Raw genomic sequence first — 17,397 nt, 5'->3', positions numbered from 1 at the left:
ATCTACCCATCTTCAGCATTCTTCTGTAGCACCACATTTCGAAAGCTTCTATTCTCTTTTTGTCTAAACTATTTATGGTCCACGTTTCACTTCCATACTTGGCTACACTTCGTACAAATACTTTCAGAAATGACTTCCTGACACTTAAATCTATACTCGATGTTAATAAATTTCTCTTCTTCAGAAACGCATTCCTTGCCATTGCCAGTCTACATGTTATATCCTCTCTACTTCAACCATCATCAGTTATTTTGCTCCCCAAATAGCAAAACTCGTTTACTACTTTAAGCAGGTTATTTCCTAATCCAATACCCTCAGCATCACTCGATTTAATTCGACTACATTCAGTTATCCTCGTTTTGCTTTTGTTGATATTCATCTTATATTCTCCTTTCAAGACACTGTCCATTTCGTTCAGCTGCTCTTCCAGGTCCTTTGCTGTCTCTGACAGAATTACAATGTCATCCGCGAACCTCAGAGTTTTTATTTCTTCTCCATGGATTTTAATTCCTACTCCAAATTTTTCTTTTGTTTCCTTTACTGCTTGCTCAATATACAGATTGAATAACATCGGGGAGAGGCTACAACCCTGTCTCACTCCCTTCCCAACCACTGCTTCCCTTTCATGCCCCTAGACTCTTATAACTGCCATCTGGTTTCTGTACAAATTGTAAATAGCCTTTCGCTCCCTGTATTTTACCCCTGCCACCTTCAGAATTTGAAAGAGAGTATTCCAGTCAATATTGTCAAAAGCTCTCTCTAAGTCTGCAAATGCTAGAAATGTAGGTTTGCCTTTCCTTAATCTTTCTTCTAAGATAAGTCGTAAGGTCAGTATTGCTCACGTGTTCCAACATTGCTACGGAATCCAAACTGATCTTCTCCGAGGTCGGCTTCTACCAGCTTTTCCATTCACCTGTAAAGATTCGTGTTAGTATTTTTCAGCCGTGGCTTATTAAACTGATAGTTCGGTAATTTTCAGATCTGTCAACACCTGCTTTCTTTGGGATTGGAATTATTATATTCTTCTTGAAGTCTGAGTGTATTTCGCCTGTCTCATACACCTTGCTCACCAGATGGTAGAAATTTGTCAGGGCTGGCTCTCCCAAGGCTATCAGTAGTTCTAATGGAATGTTGTCTACTCCCGGGGCCTTGTTTCGACTTAGGTCTTCCAGTGTTCTGTCAAACTCTTCACGCAGTATCATATCTCTCATTTCATCTTTATCTTCATCCTCTTCCATTTCCATAATATCTACGTTACCCCTTTTTGCCTGCTTCGTTTATTGCATTTTTGTATTTTCTCCTTTCAACAGTTAAATTCAATATCTCTTCTGTTACGCAAGGATTTCTATTAGCCGTAATCTTTTTACGTACTTGCTCCTCTGCTGCCTTCACTATTTCGTCCATCAAAGCTACTCATTCTTCTTCTACTGTATTTCTTTCCCCCATTCTTGTCAATCGTTCCCTAACGCTTTGCATGAAACTCTCTACAAACTCTGGTTCTGTCAGTTTATCGAGGTTCCATCTCCTTAAATTCCCACGTTTTTGCAGTTTCTTCAGTTTTGATCTACAGTTCATAACCAATAGATTGTGGTCATAGTCCTCATCTGCACCTGGAAATGTCTTACAGTCTAAAACCTGGTTCCTAAATCTCTGTCTGACGATTATATAATCTATCTGAAACCTTTCAGTATCTTCAGGCTTCTTCCATGTATACAACCTTCTTTTATGATTCCTGAACCAAGTGTTAGCTATGATTAAGTTGTGCTCTGTGCAAAATTCTCCCAGGCGGCTTCCTGTTTCATTCCTTAGACCCATTCCATATTCAATTACTACGTTTTCTTTTCTTCCTTTTCCTACCATCGTATTCCAGTCACCCATGACTATTAAATTTTTCTTCGGCCTTCACTATCTGAATAATTTCTTTTATCTCATCATACATTTCATCAAGCTCTTCGTCATCTGCGGAGGTAGTCGGCATATAAACTTGTACTGCTGTGGTAGGGGTGGGCTTCGTATCTATCTTGTCTACAGTAATGTATTCACTATTCTGTTTGTAGCAGCTTACCTGCATTCCTATTTTTTGTATACATTAAAAAACCTACTCCTGCATTACCCATATTTGATTTTTTTTTATAACCCTGTATTCACCTGACCAGAGATCTTGTTCCTCCCGCCACCGAATCTCACTAATTCCCACTATATCTAACTTTAACCTATCCATTTCCCTTTTTAAATTTTCTAACCTATCTGCCCGATTAAGGGATCTGACATTCCACGCTCCGACCCGTAAAATGACAGTTTTCTAACAACGTCCTCCTGAGTAGTGCCCGCCCGGAGATCCGAATGGGGGACTATTTTACCTCCGGAATATTTTACCCAAGAGGGCGCCATCATCATTTAACTCTACAGTAAAGCTGCATGCCCTCGGGAAAAATTACGGCTGTAGTTTCCCCTTGCTTTCAGCCGTTCGCAGTACCAGCACAGCAAGGCCGTTTTGGTTAGTGTTACAAGGCCAGATCAGTCAATCATCCAGACTGTTGCCCTTGCAACTACTGAAAAGGCTGCTGCCCCTCTTCAGGAACCACACGTTTGTCTGGCCTCTCAACAGATACCCCTCCGTTGTGGTTGCACCTACGGTACGGCTATCTGTATCGCTGAGGCACGCAAGCCTCCCCACGAACGGCAATGTCCATGGTTCATGGAGGGATGGGGGGGGGGGGGGGAGTTCAAGCAATAAAGAACACTAAATGTGTCTTGGTACCTCACAGTAGGAACAAGGAAAAAATATCTAATAAATTTCTCAGTAGTTCAGCTCCAACACATGACGTGACTCACATCTGTCACTACAAATAACGTAAAAAGAAAAAACCTTTGCACTGAACAGTGGTTATATCTAGTTCAAAAGATTGTTTGTTGAAGTCCTACTGTTGAAAATCAGGCGAATGATGTTTCCGTGTCATTCCATTGGCAACAGAAAACCACGTATGTGAGCACTGTACTATAGTACTGAGTCAATCCTTTTGAAACGTAGTCTTTTGTAGAAATTTCTCCTTTCCTTAAATTCGATTACTGGATGGTTTATTATATTTCATTTGCAAATGGAAATGTTGGCAGATGTTTTGCAGCGTATTATTAAGAATGTTTCGAGAACATAACGAATATAGACTAAGGTTGTTGAGAGAGGGGCGATAGTAGTATGGACATACCTCCCTATTGCAGTCAGTGTATATCAGGGATTCCCACAGTTCTCCTCTGACGGAATGCTTTTAGAATCCTGATAATTTGATGTAATACCCTGATTAGTTTGAAAGTTAATAAAATTTTTAAAAATGAGGAAAACCTATTTCATTCAGTGCTAAGTTCAATTTTAAGTTATAACTAATAACCCAGAAATCATAATAAAATTTTAAGAAAGTAATTAGTGTCGTCAAAATGACGAAAGAAAAGGATCGCCATGTTATTTGACGTTTATCGCGGAGCACTCATTCACTTCCTTTGGAGCGTACTTATTCCGCGGAACACAGTTTTGGAAATACTGGTCTAGAGAGAGTTTACACTGCGTCCCACGTGATCGTCAGTAGGACTGTATACGCTTGCCGCAAAGCTCGTATCAAAAGTTCGATGCGTCACTGTACACTGCCTTCTAACCCAGGTCAATTGATATTGTGTGTACTCTTTGCATAGGGTCTGGGTTCCTGTAATTTTGATACTCTCAGGCCAGCGGTAACGTCCTAAATTGAAAACCATGAGCATACGCTCAAGAAAACAGCACACGAAATCAAGAGCTACGTCTGGATATGCTCATAAATATTACGCTGTACACATGGACCTTGTAAAAGGTGATTTTTTCCACCACGTACGAACTGTAGGAATTGATCTATGAGAGGATACGGAATTAAAAAAGATGTAATGAGCTTATGTCCAGAAATGATTGGTTTCCATGCTAGACACCATTTATTCAGTCATACTTTGTTACAGAGACTGCGGTTTAATACGCACTGTACCACGTAGCCAGAGTTACACTATGCATGGTTCCGCCGGCCGCTGTGGCCGACCAGTTCTAGGCGCTTTAGTCCGGAACCGTGCGACTGCTACGGTCGCAGGTTCGAATCCTGCCTCGGGCGTGGATGTGTGTGATGTCCTTAGGTTAGTTAGGTTTAATTAGTTCTAAGTTCTAGGGGACTGATGACCTCAGATGTTAAGTCCCATAGTGCTCAGAGCCATTTGAACCATTCATTTTATTCATGGTTCCCTATTAGAGGCTATACTGTTCCTCATACGCCATGCCATAGCTCCTGCCATGGTGTTTGACAATACTGTGTCCAAATAACTTCTCTTGCTTATTCACCTTCCAGTGGACGTGATACAGCGCTGTACTCACAGGCTCCATTTTCGAATCGAGAGCTTTCCGAGATGGTGTTTGCATACGGAAATGAAAATGGCAACAGACGGCGGGCAGCAAGGTTATATCGGGAGACCTATCCCCACGGACAACAACCACAGCATTCAATGTTTGTAACAGTGTTTTTCCGTTAGTCTGAGACAGGGTCGTTTCAGGAAGCAGGAAATCATGAAAGGCGTACCCTAAGTATTCGGACACCAGACATGGAGGAAAATGTAGTTAACACTGTCGAAGGCGACAGACGTGAGAGCACCAGGCAGCTGGTCCGCCAGTACAGGTTAACCCAGACGACAGTTGTTATTACTACGAGGGTAATCACAAAAGTAAGATCTCCTGTTTTTTATAAGTACATAGACCTGTTTATTTCTAGAATGGTTTGCGTCAGTTTACAGCTTGAACATTTAGCTATATTTTGACATAATCACCATTTCTGTCGATGCATTTTTGTATGCCCATATCATACCAGTTCACTGTCATGCTGTTCAGAAAGTTATGACCCTCTTCTTTCACCTCGTCGTCGGAGCTGAATCGCGTTCCAGCCAAATGTTCTTTTAACTTAGGGAACAGGTGATAGTCACTAGGCACCAAGTCAGGACTATAAGGTGGGGTGGTGGTATGTTCCACTGAAACTGTTGCGGGAGAGCCACGGTTTGCCGAGCGATGTGTGGGCGATCGTTGTCATGGAGAATGTGTACGCCCTTGCTCAGCATTCCTCTTCTCCAGTTCTGAATTGCCAGTTTGAGTTTTTTCAGAGTCTCACAGTACCTGTCAGCGTTAAATGTGGTCTCAGCGATTCATCTCCGACTTACAGCGTGTGCAGGGCTTACTAGCGACAGACTTTCCACATCGGGAGCAGTTTTGTCACTGGTTTCTTCACCAGGCAATCTGCCTCGTGATGACTGGGTGTTGTGTGCTGTCCTTAGGTTAGTTAGGTTTAAGTAGCTCTAAGTTCTAGGGGACTGATGACCATAGATGTTGAGTCCCATAGTGCTCAGAGCCATCACCAGGCAACCACGATTCCGGGATTTGTGTCATCCATCCTATTCACAGATGAGGCCACCTTTACGTGGAGTGGTATCTTCAACTTCCATAATACTCATCGGTGGGATAGTATGCAGAACTCCCATGGTATGGTGACATTGAATCATCAGCATCAGTGCAGCCGGAATGTATGGAGCGGGATAACTGGCGAGCGTATTTCGGGACCGGTCTTCCTTCCACGTCGCATAAGAGGCCGAAACTTTAGGCATTTTTTTGCGGGTGACTTGCCTGTCCTGCTGGAAGAACTGACACTGATTATTCGAAGGGTTATGTGGGTGATACATGATGGTGCCCCAGCCCACTTTACGTCAAGGTCCAAACGCATCTTAATCGTGTCTTCCCTGGTCGATGGACCGGACGAGGGGGTCCAGTTACTCGTTCATCGGACTTCAACCCGTACGATTTCTGGTTATGGGACCATCTCAAAAGTACCGTGTATATAGAGCCCGTTCCAGATGTGGAGACAATTGAGCAGCGTTTGCGTTCATGTAGCCTTTGACACTGTTCGGATACAGCCTGGCCGATGTGAATGTGCGAGACAGAACATTCTACGGCGCAAACACGCATGGGTTGAGGCACATGGAAACCATTTTACAACACATACTGTAACTGTGGCTGCATATTATACCGCAGTCTCTGTAACAATGTATGTTGAATAAACGGTCTCTAGCATGGAAATCATGCGTTTCTGGACATAAGTTCGGTAGACCTTTGTTGTTTCGTATCCTCTCGTAGATCAATCCATTACGTTTGTGCACGGTGGAAAAAATCACCCTGTATATTCGCGAGAGTAGTTGGACACGAGGACGATGTACCCAGTAACATCTATTTACACGTTGATTTGTATTCACCAGAAATAAAGAATATACATTTACACGTTGGTTTGTGTTAGTTGGAAGTAAAGGATACCTATTTACGTGTTGATTTACGTTAACTGGAAATAAAACGTTTGTATATACTAGATGACTTATTTTAACTGATGTGTGTTATACACATATGTGTTGGTTTGTAAACATAGAAAAGTACAAATCGTGGAATGAAAGACATACCAGACTACGGAGTATAATCAATCAATGTTCATAGTCTAAATATAAATAAAAGTCTATATTTTTGGTTAATATTTTAAGTTTTGCTTTTAACAGTTATGCCTGTTACTACACTCCTGGAAATGGAAAAAAGAACACATTGACACCGGTGTGTCAGACCCACCATACTTGCTCCGGACACTGCGAGAGGGCTGTACAAGCAATGATCACACGCACGGTACAGCGGACACACCAGGAACCGCGGTGTTGGCCGTCGAATGGCGCTAGCTGCGCAGCATTTGTGCACCGCCGCCGTCAGTGTCAGCCAGTTTGCCGTGGCATACGGAGCTCCATCGCAGTCTTTAACACTGGTAGCATGCCGCGACAGCGTGGACGTGAACCGTATGTGCAGTTGACGGACTTTGAGCGAGGGCGTATAGTGGGCATGCGGGAGGCCGGGTGGACGTACCGCCGAATTGCTCAACACGTGGGGCGTGAGGACTCCACAGTACATCGATGTTGTCGCCAGTGGTCGGCGGAAGGTGCACGTGCCCGTCGACCTGGGACCGGACCGCAGCGACGCACGGATGCACGCCAAGACCGTAGGATCCTACGCAGTGCCGTAGGGGACCGCACCGCCACTTCCCAGCAAATTAGGGACACTGTTGCTCCTGGGGTATCGGCGAGGACCATTCGCAACCGTCTCCATGAAGCTGGGCTACGGTCCCGCACACCGTTAGGCCGTCTTCCGCTCACGTCCCAACATCGTGCAGCCCGCCTCCAGTGGTGTCGCGACAGGCGTGAATGGAGGGACGAATGTAGACGTGTCGTCTTCAGCGATGAGAGTCGCTTCTGCCTTGGTGCCAATGATGGTCGTATGCGTGTTTGGCGCCGTGCAGGTGAGCGCCACAATCAGGACTGCATACGACCGAGGCACACAGGGCCAACACCCGGCATCATGGTGTGGTGAGCGATCTCCTACACTGGCCGTACACCACTGGTGATCGTCGAGGGGACACTGAATAGTGCACGGTACATCCAAACCGTCATCGAACCCATCGTTCTACCATTCCTAGACCGGTAAGGGAACTTGCTGTTCCAACAGGACAATGCATGTCCGCATGTATCCCGTGCCACCCAACGTGCTCTAGAAGGTGTAAGTCAACTACCCTGGCCAGCAAGATCTCCGGATCTGTCCCCCATTGAGCATGTTTGGGACTGGATGAAGCGTCGTCTCACGCGGTCTGCACGTCCAGCACGAACGCTGGTCCAACTGAGGCGCCAGGTGGAAATGGCATGGCAAGCCGTTCCACAGGACTACATCCAGCATCTCTACGATCGTCTCCATGGGAGAATAGCAGCCTGCATTGCTGCGAAAGGTGGATATACACTGTACTAGTGCCGACATTGTGCATGCTCTGTTGCCTGTGTCTATGTGCCTGTGGTTCCGTCAGTGTGATCATGTGATGTATCTGACCCCAGGAATGTGTCAATAAAGTTTCCCCTTCCTGGGACAATGAATTCACGGTGTTCTTATTTCAATTTCCAGGAGTGTAGATTCAGATCTTTATTACTAATAGTTATTCAGGTATTTTTAATGTCCATATTTCTCTGCCGTATGGAGAAAATGAATATCAAAGAACAACGTGGCTACGAAAAAGTGAATTACAGCAAAATAGTTCAGAAACTACCATTTAGGGACATTAGAAGAAAGAAGGGAAATGAGCTCTTTCAGGCACCAGACATTTGCGCTCTCTAAGAACATATATGCCAATTTTTTCGAGTCTTGGATCAAACTGGGATATGGTTGTGTACGAAGAAGACTGTTTTCGTTTTTGCTGAATCGGTACGTCAAAGACCGAATGTAATCTCTGAATATGAACCAATAATGTAATCGTTAAAATCATCGTTCAAACTTAACTCACAGTATGAGAGAATGCCATGGAGACGCCTACAGTATCAAAAAGTTGCCCTTTGACTTATGATATCGTACTCACTCATACTTCATCATCAGTACACGAATGAAGCGTCCGATATGCGTGATTATGGTTGGACATGTGCCGTAATATACTGACGACGTGTGGAGGATATTGTTCAGCTTAAGGCTGTTGGAGACCATCAGGCACTTTCTGCAATAGGAAACCAGAGACATACTGCAGAGAACAGGCAAAGTGTTTTGCTGTTTGGGCTACAGAAGGTAAACAATAACGGGAGGCGCTTCCCGAATGCAGAGCCGACGCTCGGGCACTGGGTAGACACGTTTCACTTCAGAGACGTATCTGATAAGTTTTGTTACGTTGCCCACGTAACTCTGGTATTTTATTGTTCTTTCTCTGTTTATATAATATACGTGATTAAGTAGATAATCTTGATCACGCACTGGTACGGGAATCATATAAACATAAAGACTAGCTAGATAAAGAAGCTTTCGAATTACATTTGCAACTAAGTAACTAACTTTCTTCTACCCAGTTTCAATTTTTGTGACAAGAGATTACTAACAGAGTCAGGAATAATGTCGAAAAAATTGGAAAGAGGCACAACAAAAAATTGGCTAAACTGGTCAAACTTCAGAACGTACGTATTGTAAAAAGTAAGTCGTCATTTGGCAACATCGCTTCAATAACAGGATAGCTAACTTAACGAGTTTCGTACTGAGTAGTGATGAAAATATTTTGCTAAATAAATGTTAACAACTTAACACCACTCCCGATGCTAGTAATGAAAATATTAGGCGAGTGTTAGTTGAAACTAAAATGGTACGCGAAGCTGCTACGATAACGAAATTAGAAATTGCGGATGCAGCTGTTGAGGTCAATAAACTCTGCCTGTTCAAAATGTTTCTTGTAAAGTGGTGAATCCAGAGAGCCGTATTTTACAGGGTCCCAGTGCCAAGTTAGAGAAGGAGGAAGCAATGGTCATTCGTGATGACAAGGAGATAACGTCAGTTCTTGCATAAGAAGATGACCACATTAGAAAGATTTAAGAATTTTTTGCAGAAACGATGTAATAGTAATTCACAAAGATCCAGCTGGGAAGGTTCAGGCTGGTTTGGGAAGAAAGATTGACAGCCCCCAATTTCTTCTTAACGAATGTGAAAAGAAATAATTTAAAACGAAAAATATTGAACTTCTCCAGTTAGATCTCGAGTTAAGTTTCACAAAGATGGAAACTCGGTTCGTCCGATTGTGAACAATATGCCATCATCACGCTATCAACTAAATAAGTATCTTAACAACAAACTTAAATCAGTTTGCACGTTCGATAATAATTTTGGGGTCAAAAACAGTTCTGAGCTAGCAAATGCAATCAAGGATATACATACATCAAGTAATGCGACATTTACATCCTTGGATGTAAAAAACCTCTACGGTAACGTCCCAGTAAAAGAAACTGTTGATATTATTAGAAGTAATCTCCCATCCCACAACAAGATCATTACCACGGAGTGTACAGAACTAAGTGAATTTCTAGATTTTGTTTAAGTTTACACATTTTTTACTTTCAATGACAACATAGATTATCAAAATGGTGCGCTTGGGGTGGGTAACAGTCTAGCTAGTGCTTTATCAGGTATTCTTAAGACAGTTTAGAATGTAAATTTTTGGCAAGTTTCCACAGCTAAAAGATAAAAATATTTATTATAAACAGTATACTGACGACATCTTATTACTGATAGAAGGTGACAGCAGTGAGGTCAACGCATTTTCCGAAGCAATAGGTAGCACGCACCCAAAAATAGCTTTTACTACTGAAATTACAAAAGAGATCTCCATTAACTACCTTGACTATACTGTTAAGAAAGTTACCAACAAACTTAAGTTTTCGATTTTCAGAAAACCTACTTGTACAGATAGTATCATTTTGGGTAACGTTATTTGAAAATGATACTAGTACAGACCCCAAATCAGAGTGCACTCTTTGAAAAAAATTTCGCCCATAACTAAGACGTCAATAAACAAGGTTTAACAAATACTTGACCAAAATACTAGGGATGAATCAATTTAAAAACCTTTCTCAATACGTGACCTCAATAGCACCTGTGGCGAAGTGAATTACAGGTGAGCGAAGACATATCTCTAAAGAAACTAGATACTTATTTGAACGAAGGTCAAAGCTACAAAACTGTGTTTTCCTTTTAAAATGATTTAAAATATTCAAAAATATTTACCACATATAAAATGCCTGATCATATATAGTTTTAAGGAAACCCTGCACCAGTAACCACCTAAATGAACATTCCAAATGCTTAGCGGCACTCGCCAAAATCGGCTGCTGAAGAGATCGGTGAGCAGTCTGACACACCATAAAAGTACTAAACAAAGTTAATCCGTGGCGTACATTATAACCAGAAGCTGACAAGTGTTCGCGTACTAAACTGTATAGCTCCCTCTTTATTACATATGTTTGACATTGTGTCAGTCAAACTGACAGCGTAGATCTGTCAAAACCGACAATAGTGATAAAAAGGATTTCTAGAGACCTTGACATAATTGATTCATCAAGAAAAACAGTACTGTTTATTGGTCTGAATTCTTCCTTCTTTTCATAATGCAAAATTCCTTAAGCAACATTGCGGAATCCAGCCACATTAACAAATATGTATTTGTTGCGCCTTTTGACCTTTGGAGAATCCAGACAGAGCCTTCAGCAGTGTATAAACAGCTCGTTATCTCTATGGAAACCTAACTGGCCCAACTAGCATAACATTTTCACACCAATGATCGGCTTATATACAAGACATAATTCAAAACTCAACTTTACTTTCACGTAACATTGTGAACATTTACTATAAAATATAACACAGAGGTTGCGTCCAAGGTAACGCTCCCCCACCACGCAGCATCAACTCCACACGCGAACAGCTCCCACGCTGATCCACAAGACTCACTAACACACTAACACAGTCACTAGCTTTAGCTGACAAAGCCATCAATCGGTCCACGTGCGACACTTAATAGTCTAACACGATATGTGATCAAAAGCACACGGACACGTGACTGAAAATGACTTATACACTCCTGGAAATTGAAATAAGAACACCGTGAATTCATTGTCCCAGGAAGGGGAAACTTTATTGACACATTCCTGGGGTCAGATACATCACATGATCACACTGACAGAACCACAGGCACATAGACACAGGCAACAGAGCATGCACAATGTCGGCACTAGTACAGTGTATATCCACCTTTCGCAGCAATGCAGGCTGCTATTCTCCCATGGAGACGATCGTAGAGATGCTGGATGTAGTCCTGTGGAACGGCTTGCCATGCCATTTCCACATGGCGCCTCAGTTGGACCAGCGTTCGTGCTGGATGTGCAGACCGCGTGAGACGACGCTTCGTCCAGTCCCAAACATGCTCAATGGGGGACAGATCCGGAGATCTTGCTGGCCAGGGTAGTTGACTTACACCTTCTAGAGCACGTTGGGTGGCACGGGATACATGCGGACGTGCATTGTCCTGTTGGAACAGCAAGTTCCCTTGCCGGTCTAGGAATGGTAGAACGATGGGTTCGATGACGGTTTGGATGTACCGTGCACTATTCAGTGTCCCCTCGACGATCACCAGTGGTGTACGGCCATTGTAGGAGATCGCTCCCCACACCATGATGCCGGGTGTTGGCCCTGTGTGCCTCGGTCGTATGCAGTCCTGATTGTGGCGCTCACCTGCACGGCGCCAAACACGCATACGACCATCATTGGCACCAAGGCAGAAGCGACTCTCATCGCTGAAGACGACACGTCTCCATTCGTCCCTCCATTCACGCCTGTCGCGACACCACTGGAGGCGGGCTGCACGATGTTGGGGCGTGAGCGGAAGACGGCCTAACGGTGTGCGGGACCGTAGCCCAGCTTCATGGAGACGGTTGCGAATGGTCCTCGCCGATACCCCAGGAGCAACAGTGTCCCTAATTTGCTGGGAAGTGGCGGTGCGGCCCCCTACGGCACTGCGTAGGATCCTACGGTCTTGGCGTGCATCCGTGCGTCGCTGCGGTCCGGTCCCAGGTCGACGGGCACGTGCACCTTCCGCCGACCACTGGCGACAACATCGATGTACTGTGGAGACCTCACGCCCCACGTGTTGAGCAATTCGGCGGTACGTCCACCCGGCCTCCCGCATGCCCACTATACGCCCTCGCTCAAAGTCCGTCAACTGCACATACGGTTCACGTCCACGCTGTCGCGGCATGCTACCAGTGTTAAAGACTGCGATGGAGCTCCGTATGCCACGGCAAACTGGCTGACACTGACGGCGGCGGTGCACAAATGCTGCGCAGCTAGCGCCATTCGATGGCCAACACCGCGGTTCCTGGTGTGTCCGCTGTGCCGTGCGTGTGATCATTGCTTGTACAGCCCTCTCGCAGTGTCCGGAGCAAGTATGGTGGGTCTGACACACCGGTGTCAATGTGTTCTTTTTTCCATTTCCAGGAGTGTATGTTCGTGGCGCCCTCCATCCGTAATGCCGGAATCCCAGCACAAAGTACACATAAACGTGGGTAGCGCTGCAAGGTGCGTAGATCAGTACCCCTATAGAATTCAAAACTTAGTACAATTCATTATTAGAGGAAAGTTCTCAATACCTGATCCCCAATTTTTTAATTTTTTTTTGAAATAGAAAATAATAAAGTGTTATGCTTCAAAGGCATGTAATATTTACCTGATAACATGCATATTGTTTACACTATGCTCTTAGAAAGTATAATGAAAAGTTATTATAAAGGAAAATTCAAATATCTTACATTTACCGAATACGCAAATAAGCTACCAAAATCTAGCCCTTTGTAAAAAATGATAAAAATGACAGTAAACAAAATTAGAAAAAGGTATAAAATCTGAGAAAACATAATCTGAGAATACAGTAAAACGACAATAGTCTTTGAGCTCAAATTTATTTAATTCAGTTCGGTTTAGACCATAATGACCCTCATCAAAAAGTTAGTAAAGTAAACAAATAAACTGATGGCTGTGTTTGGCATCCTCACGTAATATAGAAACATGATAAAGTTGTGATCAACGCTCTTGACCCATGATGTAAAAGTTTCGTTATCACACGTTCTATTCAGTTTGTTTATATTACTAAGAGATTAGTGATTAACGTCCCGTCCACGACAAGGTCGTTAGAGACGGAGTTCAAGTTCGGAATCGGGAAGGTTAGAGAAGAAAAGAGGCCATGCCCTTTCGAAGGAACCATTTCGGCATTCCTTAAGCGATGCAAGGAAATTACGGAAAATCTAAATCAGGATTGCCGGACACGGATTTGAACAGTCGTCCCCCCCCCCCCCCCCCCCAGAATGCGAGTCCAGTGTCCTAACCATTGCTCTACCCCGTTCGGTTTACTAAACTTAGGGAGACGGATCAATGTGATGATGATCGTTACAACTGAAACTGGTTATTTTATTGAATAATACAAATTAGTGATCGAAGAATGTTTTGGTGTCTACATATTCTGAAACATCGCTGTTAGGTGACCGTCACTCGTCAAAGCAGGGTCCAGCTTCAGAATAGGTATAATATAACATCTTTGACGTAGTTATTCAATTTCTCTGTATTTTCTCTGCTGAACGCAAAAGACCTGTTATGGGATGTTCCTGTAGGCTTTAATTCTGATAGCTTGGTTTTGTGGTGGTGAAGAAAAAGGTTAACCCCCGTTTTACCGGCAATTCCGTTCTTCAAAGGATTTTCAGTGTTGTTTGTCTCTTCCAATTGTATGGGCATTCTTCACAAGACATTACGAGTAAGCTGAAATATAGAACCTTCCATAAGGAGACAATACCAAACCAGCTCTTCTTCAAGATAATTACGAGAAGTTGGAGGTCTTCCTTTTATTCTCTTTCCTGCTTTCTCAGGTGTATTGTACTTGATATTGGACAACACCGTAAGTAATATTTTTAGCACATATTCTTTAGCAAAACTGTGTCAACTGCTTTAGCTTTTTTGTATGAACTAAACTTTCTTTGCTCAATCTTCCCGATTATCCCTATGGAATCTGCAAGAAAATTTCAAGTGAATGAAAGTGCGTGTTAAAATTGGCATACTTTAAACGTGAAAGGTAGGGAGTCGCGTTTAAGCAACTGAAGGGTGGGGGGGGGGGGGGGGTGTCCAGTTTACGCAGCTGGAGCCAACATTTTGCTGATGTAACGCATTTTAATCCAAAATCCGAATGTTAATGTTTAATCATAAACAGTAATCTAAAAGCCTTACCGTTCAAGAACACAGTTAGGTGGCAAGGCATACCTGCCAATATCTAGGAGAAATAAGGAAATATGTAGCAGAGAGCCGGCCGAAGTGGCCGAGCGGTTCAAGGCGCTACAGTCTGGAACCGCGCGACCGCTACGGTCGCAGGTTCGAATCCTGCCTCGGGCATAGATGTGTGTGATGTCCTAGGTTAGTTAGGTTTAAGTAGTTCTAAGTTCTAGGGGATTGATGACCAAAGAAGTGAAGTCCCATAGTGGTCAGAGCTATTTTTTGTAGCAGACAGTAAAAACTTTTCCCATTTTCAAAACATGTGATGGCGAAACAATAAGTAACAGGAGAAGCGGGCGAGCTGTGCACGCAGCTACGTACTGATAGATGTCTGAACTAGTATCAAACCTTAAGAGCCCCAGTTCGCGTTTAGTTATCACTTTTCTTTTTCCACCTAATAGCGGGTTCTAGTCTCCTAGCTAAGTTCACAAGTGAAACTGGAGATTTGCGTAACGTTTCTGTATTTATTTCCGGCCATCTTAGAACCCATGTCTCGACATGTTACTGTTGTTCTGTAGATAGTGGAGGAGCTACTCGCCAGAGACATCAAATCCATTGCTTTCCCATTACTTTTCGCCATTCGGTGTACTTGGCGGTTTCAATGTTGGGAAACACGACTGACCACTGTTTTACAGTACAACGTCGCCCGGCGGTCCAATTTCTTTTCCCGCTCTCCATCTTCCACAGTGTAGCCAGGAGAAGTTTGGAATCGAGTCGCGTAGGCCATTCGCAGGCGTGCAGACGTGCCGGCGGCAGGAGCTGGCGGGCAGATGGAGTCGCCACCGGCGGCGCTCTCGGGGGCGGAGGGCTGCCGCCACCAGGACCATCACCGCCGCCCCCTCCGCCACCAACTCCACCGCCGCTGCCACAGGATTAATTCGCGGCACAGTTCGCCAGCAGCGGCGGCCGACTCGTCGCTTGCCGCCCTACTCGCTCGCCAGCTGAATACTGATTGCTCGCCACAGCCAGCCTCTCTCTCCCACACACACACTCTCTCAGCTGCTCGAGCCTTCTTCTCGTCTCATACCGCCGCCCCCGTCCATTACCACATTCGACTCTGTCCCAGCCACTTCCCTCCGGATGACTTTCTCCAGCGCCCGAGAGAGTTAGGAACGGTTCTGCGGTGCTGTAACGACACCTTCTGCGCATGTAGATCGTACCTTCGCCGGAGTGAATAGGGACAGTTTCAGTCGTTCAACTGCCCTCATTGAGTTGCGTATTCATACTTTGAATATGTAATGCATCTAATCTGTTTAATATGCACTGATTTTCTTTCAGACACGTGGTCATCTACATTTAACCAGTCATATCTGAAAGTGCAGGGAAACTGTAATACATTAGGAAAGCGTTTCCTTCTGAACGTTGTATACAAACATAGGCATCATCTAACATCAGCGACTGTTAGCAATTAATGTACAGATAAATTGCCACAGGGTACTTCTACTTTCGTCCGCGAGCTGCGAGAAACATCAGATATTCATTGAGTTTATAGCTACAAGCTAAAAGTTCAAGCCGGCCGTTGTGGCCGAGCGGTTCTAGCGCTTCAATTTGGAACACGGTCGCAAGTTCGAATGCTGTATCGGGCGTGGATGTGTGTGGTGTCCTTAGGCTAGTTAGGTTTAAGTAGTTCTAAGTTTTAGGGGACTGATGACCTCTGATGTTGAGTCCCAGTGTGCTGAGAGCCATTTGAATCATTTTTCTAAAAGTTCAATGCTCTGCTCGGCATCATCATCAACACATTTTGTAATGACCATGGTGGCCAGCGAAGCATTTAACTTCAAATGTACAATATGCACAGTAGCTACTCTAAGCCAAGCTTGGCCTACTATCTTTTGAATGTTTGTAAGTGCAAAGTCCATTCTGCCACCACGAAACACAGCAGAACCATGCAGAGCGTCGACAACTTTAGCAGTGTCCACATTCATATTATAATATGTCTCGACATCGAGTACAGTTTTGTAAGTGGTAGGACGCTAGCGATACTCACGATGCACACGACGGCGACGCACCTTGCCGACTGACTGCCGTCTTTCCGGATTCACGACTTACATAGCAACACGCAATTGTGATTACGTCAGCGACTGGCAACGGAGTGTCAGGACGAGAATTTTCAATGTTCGAGTCGTTAGCCCGTACGCGAGCTGTAGTCTCTTTAGCAGCTGACGTAATCGACTTTGCGATAACGGCGTACAGCGCTTTGCCATTGATTATGCAATTAACGAATTACAGAGTGGTCAAGGATTGGGTTACAGGTTGATGATTAGTCTAAGATCAATGTAATTTATTAATAAAACTGTTGCATCCTTGAGCCCCTAGTTCTCAATGTAGTCTTCATATACACCAGGGCTTCCCATCCTTTTCAGCTGGCGGACCCCTTCTTCAGTAGAAAATCCATGGCGGACCCCTAGTCAGTCTAGAGCACAGTAACTTCAAATTTCAGAGCGAAATCCATGGGAGCTGAAAGCTTCTTAATGCAGGTTCCATGTTCCCAATGACCCCCGCCCCCAAAGTATCAATAGTCTTTGGTTTAGAGATGAATGAAACCAACTTGAAAGTAACGTATTGAATTCCCACTGTATCCAGACACTTACTAGTGGATTTACTCCCTTTGTCCAATACACTATAATCTGATTAAAATTAATTGGTAATTGAAATTTCACACGATGGAGCTTTCTTCCTCC

This window comes from Schistocerca piceifrons, chromosome 2 (genome assembly GCF_021461385.2).
Source record: "Schistocerca piceifrons isolate TAMUIC-IGC-003096 chromosome 2, iqSchPice1.1, whole genome shotgun sequence".
NCBI lineage: Eukaryota > Metazoa > Arthropoda > Insecta > Orthoptera > Acrididae > Schistocerca > Schistocerca piceifrons.
Note: the sequence above shows the minus strand (reverse complement) of the source record.